Source organism: Zea mays, chromosome 7, assembly GCF_902167145.1.
Source record: "Zea mays cultivar B73 chromosome 7, Zm-B73-REFERENCE-NAM-5.0, whole genome shotgun sequence".
Classification (NCBI taxonomy): Eukaryota; Viridiplantae; Streptophyta; class Magnoliopsida; order Poales; family Poaceae; genus Zea; species Zea mays.
Window position 1 is genome coordinate 150259989 of NC_050102.1, and position 8859 is coordinate 150268847.

Genomic DNA, 8859 nt, shown 5'->3' on the forward strand with positions numbered 1-8859 from the left:
CTAGCGCCGGATGGTCTGATACTAGCTTCACAGATCTTTTGAATTTTCTGTCCCAATTACTACCAAAACCCAACAAACTACCAACAAGCACTTATAAAGCGAAGAAGCTTATATCTCCCATAGCTCTGGGTGTGCAAAAAATTCATGCATGTCCGAACCATTGTATTCTGTATCGTGGCGATTTTGAGAACACATCAAGATGCCCAGTTTGCAATGTCAGTTGATACTAGAAGAGCTACAATCAAGACTATGTAAAAAAATTCCCGAAGAAAAATAAAAACAAGAAATCCACTATTGGACCTGAAAGTGACGATGACACTTTTGATGACATGGATGGGAAAAAAGAAGTCAAAGATCCCAGCTTTGGTGATGTGGTATCTTCCAGTAATTGATCGCTTAAAACGTTTGTTCTCAAATCCTAGGGAGGCTGAGCTTATGCGTTGGCATGCTGAAAATCGCAAGCAGAATAACAAACAGATTCGACACCCTGCTGATGCATCACAATGGAAAAATTTCGATCTTATGTATCCTGAGTTTGCCAAAGAAACCAGAAATGTAAGATTTGCTTTGGGTACAGACGGAATGAATCCAGTTGGTGAAAAAAGAAGTGTACATAACACCTGGCCCGTGACTTTAACGATGTACAACCTTCCATCATGGCTGTGTCACAAAAGAAAGTACATTATGTTGACTATTCTTATTCAAGGTCCGAAATCAGCTGGTGTTGATATTGATGTGTTCCTAGAACCTCTTATGGAAGATATGACAAAGCTCTGGAATGAAGGAGTTAGAATATGGGATGAGTATTACCATGAGTATTTTAACTTAAGAGCAATTATATTTGTTACCATCCATGATTCTCCCGGTGGCACCACACTATCAGGGCAAAAGACTAAAGGAAAGAATGGTTGTATAGTGTGCGTCGATGGAACTGCTTCCATGTGCCTTAAATCATCCAAGAAGTTGGTGTTCATGGGACACAGACGGTTCTTGATGAAGCACCATAAGTTCCGAAAGATGAAAGAGGAATTTAACAATCAACTGGAAAGTGAAGGTGCACCAAAGCCTTATAGTGGGAAACTTGTTTTTGAAATTGTAAAGAACATTCATGTTGTATTTGGAAAGGGAAAAACAAAGGAGAAAAGAGAAAGAGAACTGACCCTTCAACTTACACAACTTTCAAGAAGCAATCAATTTTTTTCAAGTACCTCCCATACTGGAAGGATATGGAAATTTGCCACCGCATTGATTTGATGCATGTAACAAAAAATGTTTTTGACAGCATCATTGGAACCTTGTTGGGCATGCCGAGTAAGACAAAAGACGGACTCAAATCACGCAATGATCTAGTAGATCTTCAAATCAGACCGAAACTTCATCCAGTGGATAGTGGCAAAGGGAAGCCTTACCTCCTCCCAGCTAGCTACAACTTGTCAGTTGAGGAGAGAACAAAGATTTGCAAATGTTTGTGTGGGGTCAAAGTGCCCACAGGTTTCTCATCCAATATCAGCAGACTAGTCAGGATGAAGGACTTGTCTCTATTTGGCTACAACTCTCATGACTGCCATGTGATGATGACGGTGTTCCTCCCAATTGCGGTAAGAGCCCTCGAAACAGAGCATGTCAAAGTTGTCATCACACGCTTGTGTTACTTTTTTAATGCGGTTTCACAAAAAGTAATAGCTTTAGAAGACTTGGACTATCTAAAGGCATACATCATCGAGACTATGTGCAAGCTTGAAATGTGATTTCCTCCATCATTTTTTGATATGCAAGTACACCTAATCATACATCTCGTGGATCAGATAAAAATATTAGGGCCACTATATTTACATCATATGTTTTAGTTGGAGCGATACCTGGGAGTATTAAAAGGTTATGTGCGAAATCGCACTCACCCAGAGGGTTCAATCATGGAGGGATACACTACAGAAGAAGTGATTGAGAGCTGTATAGATTACATCAGTGACGGAACAATGATAGGTGTGCCTGTACCTAAACATGAGGGTAAACTATGTTGAAGAGGGAGAATGGGCAAGAAAACTTTTCGCGTTGAGGATTACAAGCTAGTACATTGTGCTCATGGTAGTGTACTACAACATCTCACGATAGCCGAGCCTTACATAGAGGAACACCTGGATGAGCTTCGTAAAGAAAATCAGAACCGCACAGAGGACTGGATCATGAGGGAGCACAAACATCGTTTCAGCGAATGATTAATGGACAAAAACATCCCATTCGGAGACTCTTTGGAAGAGAAAACAATGAAGAATTTGGCTTCTGGGCCATCGTGTTTTATGACATCATGGCAAGCATATGACATCAATGGGTACACATTCTATACTAAATCAAAAGACATGAAAAGTGTTGCACAAAATAGCGGTGTTCGTATCGATGCTTTTGACCTACATGGACAGAAGACCACATATTTTGGATTCATAGAGAAAATATGGGAACTTGATTATGGCCCAAGCATGAAAATACCCTTATTTAAGTGCCAATGGGTACAACATCCCGTGGGGGTGATAGTGGATAACTACGGACTCACACTGGTAGACTTAAAGAAAGTAGGATATAAAGATGACCCGTGGGTTCTCGCCGAATGTGTTGCACAAGTGTTCTATGTACTCGATCCAGCAGATGAGAAGATGCATGTAGTTATTTCTAGAAAGCAAAAAAATGTTGGAGTTGAGAATGTGGGAGACCAAGATGAGGAATACAATAAGTATGAAGAGATGTTCGTCTTTAACGGTCCAGAGAGAATCAAGCGTGTGGAAAAGAAAATTGATAAGAACTTAAAGCCATACATGTGGAAAAATGGTAGTTCATGAAAAATTGTATGAATCAAATTGTATTTGTTATCATGTATGATCGACTATGAATTGTGGTTGCCAATTAATTTAAAATCTCTCTAGTTATCTATGTGTGCTATTATAATTCATTTAAATTGAATTTGCATATTATTGTTAAAAATTAAATATTAATTCATTTAAATTGTATTTGCATATTTCTGTTAAAAATTAAAATTATTTTCATATTTAAATTGTATTTTCATATTTTCACAATCACAGGCGGTTTTTCCTTAGGGTCCGTTTGTGAAAAGGATAGAGCACCACAGGCGATCCTAAACAAAAACCGCTTGTGATACTATTACATCACAGGCGTACCGAACCGCCTGGGACATCACAGGCGGTTTTCTAACCGAACCGCTTGTGATGTAAAAAGCCTACCGCTTGTACAGAGCCAAATTGTAGCAGTGTGTGATGCTGTTTTGCTTAGTTTTTTCTGTTGTACATAAATCATTTTATATTTATAATGTGTCACAATAATTTACTGATAACTACTATGATATTGCTTTACTGAAGGAATTTAGTTACCTTCAGATGAAGCTTTGTTATTACAAAATGCATTGCAGAGATGATTTGGCAATTAGGTTATTTAAAACCAAAAGATTTCCCCATGTAAACTGAGTTCCTCCAGTGCCTCAATCGAAACAGTATGATACCTATGTCTGCAGAACACTGAATTCAACATTGCAACTAAGATTAAGCTCATAAAACAGAAATATATTGTGTTCTTTGTTATCCAATTTAGTTTACTGCTATGTTTAGAAAAATTCTATGTTGAGAAGATGATTTGCCACGAGGATGCTATTACTTAACTTTTAATGAGGCTTTGTTTTTTACAAAAGCCATTACTTACCTTCAGATGAGGCTTTGTTCATTCTTTTATTTCCCCATGTTAATCTAATTTGCACATCACTAAACAATATGATACCTATTGTTTTTTATTGTTATTGATTTCTTCTTATTTTTTGTCCAATTACCTATAGAAACGACATCGAAAGGAACTTCAAGCTCAACAAGCGAAAGCATCTATACAAAGACTGTCTGAAATCTTCTAGGTAACAACAACCATGACTTCGAACATATTGTATTCTACCTTTTCAGATTTTCTTGTTTTTAATGGTATCGCAATTATTGTGCTATTGTGAATAAACCACTTGTAATGCTGTTTTGCTCAGTTTTTTCGTGTTGTACATAAATCATTTTATATTTATACTGCGTCACAATAATTTACTGATGTGCAAATATGATATTGCTTTACTGAAGGGACTCCTGTTAGTTTACTGATAACTACTATGTTCTTGCTTTACTGAAGCAACTCCTGTTAGTTTGCTGATAACAACTGCTCAGAAAAACCTAAACCCTATCGGGAATGGAGACGCTCTCGGCGAAGCAGGAGGGCAAGGTGGACGTGAAGCTGAAGCCGACTTCTAACCAATCCAACTCGTAGGCGAGCGGGGAAGCGGATGTGCCAACTAAAAGAGTGGTCTCTCTCAGCGCTTGCTTGACAAACGTGTGTTATTAACCGTTGTATATAATGTTATTAATTAATGTCCTTTATTCCCTGATGCTTCTGCTGTGGCTCACGTTCTCAACTTTGTATCTGATGATGAAAGACCAGATGTTTTCTTGCAGTTCTCAACTTTGTATATAATGTCATTTATCTAAAGTTTTATGGTCCACTAACATACGGTTCAGTTTATCATACAACATTTGTGTTAGCGTAGTAAAAAAGCCTGCGGAGAACGAAGGATGCATGCAAAGGATGAAAGGATGGGATATGGAGAGTGGCGGAAAAGGATGAACGACGGACGATACAGCCGGCTAACAGAGACGGGCCTCATAAGCTAACGACCGTCAGCTGTTGCAATGGGATAGATAGATGATCGTCGTTGACAGGTCGTCGATATATAGGCCCTGTTTGGCACAGCTTATTTTCAGCTTCTTCACAAATTTAAGCCGAAGTTCTGCCAAACAGACAGCTTCTGCAGCAGCTTATCAGTTTAGCTGCTTCTCAAAATGAACTAAAAACAGTCAACAAGCATAAGCTGCTTTTTACCAGCTTATCAGATAAGCTGCTTTTTCAACAAGTAGTAGCTGTACCAAACAGGGCCATAGCAGAGAGAGAGAGAGACGGAAAAGCATGCAGAAAAAACGTTGCGACCAGCCCAAGTTAGCAGCGTCAAGTCACGCTCCATCCATCATCACGCATTGCGGTTAGAGGTGGCGCGCGCTGCTTCGCGACGAGTCATCCAGAGAGCTAGCGCGCTAAAAAGTCAGAAGCTATATATATGGCAGATCTCTCTCTCTCTTCAGCTGGATAGATAGATACTCCCTCCGTTTCTTTTTATTAGTCGTTGGATAGTGCAAAATTACACTATCCAGCGACTAATAAAAAGAAACGGAGGGAGTAAATGTCTACTAGCTAGCTAGGCTGATGATGACCCTTTCCGTCTGGTTGGTGACTCTTGTGTGAAGCTAAGCCGATAAAACAGGCAGAAGCAACAGAAAAAGACATGAGGAGAGAGAGCACATACGTACGTGCACCGTTCACCGCGTACGTCGAACGGACAGATCGATTAGTTCGCCGGCCGGCCGGTACCACGTCCACGTAGTACATCGCCTCTCCCTGCCCGCCGTCCGGCGTCTCTCCTTACTCGATCGGCATCGGCTGCCTCTCCAGTTTGTCCAAGGGCCGGGCCAGGCCGTACGTGCATTCTGAATTTTGCGACCAACTTGCACCACTTCGCTAGTCACGTCAATTATGCATCATGTAGAGCCCCTTGCCTTTCATCATCAAGAGGGATCAGAAACAGGTGCCCCTCCTCCTTCCTGTTTACCTCTTTTTTTCTTCTTGTTTTTATACTGCCTACTGCATTTTTTGGCACATTTTGTTTAGTTGGTCAGTAGGTGCTCGTCCCTCCTCTTTCTTAAGGTGGTGTTCTTCTCTGGTCAAACGGTACTTAACTAGGTTAGGTGTGAGTGCATATATCTTGTGCTCTTTTAGCTAGCCAAGCTGGAATAATGGTCAACATGTGAAACCCAAACACACGAGGGCGTGTTTGTCATGAATCTGCTCCTCTCTAGACCAGCTCCACTCCAAAGCTCTGGGCAGAGCATCTCTGCCTTAAAGTGACGTTAGCGGCTAATAACTCCAAACTCTATGTCTATGTTACTTTTTTAAGATTTTGGAGCACCAAAATAGGTGCTCCAAAAAATTTTACTAGAGCTCTGAATACTCTCTGGAGTTTGAGTGTTTGGCAGGCTCTAGCCAGCTTCTCCCCTTAAAGTTCTGCTCTACAGCCATGCCAAACACGTTCTTTGGCTCTATCTTGAATGTGGATACTCTATTTTTTACTTTCTCCATCCCAAAATATAATTCGTTTTACATTAAATACACATTCCTTAACTAATTTATGAATATAGCTAATTTTATGAATATAGCTTGTATGCATGTCTATATTCCTCATTTTTACCAATACAACATCATATAGATCATCCATATCACATATATCACTCACATACAATATCTACATTATATATATAATTCTTAAAGTATCCTCAGTTGTTCAAGTATATATCAATATCTATACATCTAATCAGTCTGAACCTAGATTTATCAAATGGTTAGAGTTGTCAACGCTAGCTGCAACATAATCAAACAGTTGGTGAACAAATGAGTTTGATCCCCCGGTATCATATGAGTCCAAAAACTTTACATGTTATAGTTAATTATAATTGGGTTACATTAACTATAATTAGATGAGTTTCACCTAAATTGACTATTTTTGGTGGAATTTGAGCTAAATTGACTAATTTGCGCGACAATGACTAAGTTTGGCTATAATTGGACTAGATTGATTTATTTTCCTAGAATTGATTTAAGGTGGCTAATTTTAATAAACTAACTAAGTTTAGAAAAAGTGAGCTAAGTTTTTTATAATTAAGCTCAATTGGCTAATGTTCTTTATAATTGATGTAAGTTTGCTAAAGATGTGATTATAAGGTTGAAGCATCGATAGAGGCAAACTCTATTGTGACGGTGGCGGCATCTCGAACATGGGAAATTGGTATGTATCCCCATCTGTTACAAATGTTATGTGAATGAAATAGATAAAACATCATTAATTATGTAAAAATCTATAAACAATAATAGAATATTAGTTAAACTTACTCAAAACATTGCTCGTTGTTGTGATATGTAGGTAGAGAAATACTCGTCATGCTACCACTCCAAGCATTGACGTCATCGATCGTACTCTTGACGTTACCTCTTCAACTCGTAGTTTTGATCCTACTATTCTTTCAGTTTGTTATTCACCTGATTGTTGGGTTGAAATAGGGGGCAATATTCATGTTTATGCTGATATTTCTTTGTTATCAGCAAGTTAGGAGAACTCCTTGTTGATGGGAATGGAGCGTGTGCAGCTCTTCGTGGTGTTGGTAAGGTCGATTTGAATCTTACTTCGAGAAAGATCATGCAATCGAAGAACATGCAATATGTCCTCTTAATAAGGAAGAATTTAATTAGTGGCTTGTTGAGAGATGGCTAGAAAGTTGTGTTTCATCCAACAAATATATATTGTCTTAGTATGGAACTTTTATTGGCAAAGGCTATGAGAGTGAAGGCTTGTTCTGCTTGTCTATATTGGATGCATGTTTAATTCTATGAACCATGTGAGCCATGAGAATGAGACAAATATTTAGCATATGTGTTTATATAATATAAATTTTGGTTGTATGGCATGTTTAAGTAGTATGAATTTAATTTTGAAATTTGATTTACTCAAATTTTCTAAATGCCATGTATGTGTGCAATAGAAGCAGCCTTGCAAGCCTCACAAGGCTATCACGACGAGGAAGTTGGCACCATTAGAACTAATCCATTCTAATTTGTGTGACATAAATTATGAGTAGACAAAAGATAGTAAAAGATATTTTATGACGTTCATAAATGATTACACTAGATTCTGTCATGTACATGTGTTAAAATCAAAAGATGAAGCATTATATTATTTAAACATGTACAAAAACTGAGTTAGAAAATCAACTTGAGAAGAAAACTAAATGGTTATTGTCTCCTCATAGAGGAGAATAATTCTCAAATGTGTTTTCTGAGTTTGCGCGAAGCATGACATTATTTATGAGATGACACAACTATATTCACCACCACAATCCAATAGGATTGTCGATAGAACCGCACTCTAACTTAGTTGGTCAACGCATGTTAGCAATAGTAAGTTTATGTAAGGAGCGATGAGGTGAGACAATTATAATAATATATCATGTCATGAATAAAGCGTCCACAAAGAAAAAAGAATTACAAATGTTTGAGAAGTGAGAGAAGAAGATATTTAATCTCTCTTAAATGCGAACATGTACTAAAAGTTTTTATTGAAATAAGTATTTGATCTCTCTTAAATCCAGATACAATGTATATAAGGGCATGTTTGGATCCTTGTAGCAAACAGTATACCTCCTAATATTAGCACCTTAACTTCCAAACAAGTCGGCTAACAAATCGGTTAATTGTTAACCGAAGTGCTGTCAAATTGTTTGATCATTAGCCATTTGACCTTGTTAATAGATACTAATAGATCATATAAAAAGAAAATGGCATCTATTAGCCAAGTATACAAGCACACCCTTGATAATTTTTGCTAGCTAATTATTTTCTGTCTAATTATAGCCACTGGCAAACAATAAACTATGAGAATCTAAACAGGACCTAAATATAAATATATAAATATATATATATATATAACATTAAAAAAATACACGTAAAACTACATCAAATTTGGAACGGGCGAGATGCAGACAGTAATATAAATAGTTTGATTATAATCTATAATAAAATAAAATTGAGAAAACTATCTTAAGTGACCTGGAGATTAATTTTATTATGATTTACAATAAAATAAAAATAAAGGAAAGTATTTTAAGTGAGCTGTAGAGTAAACTGAAAAAAATAAATAAATGTGGCCCATGCAGGTAGAGTAAATTGAAAAAAAAA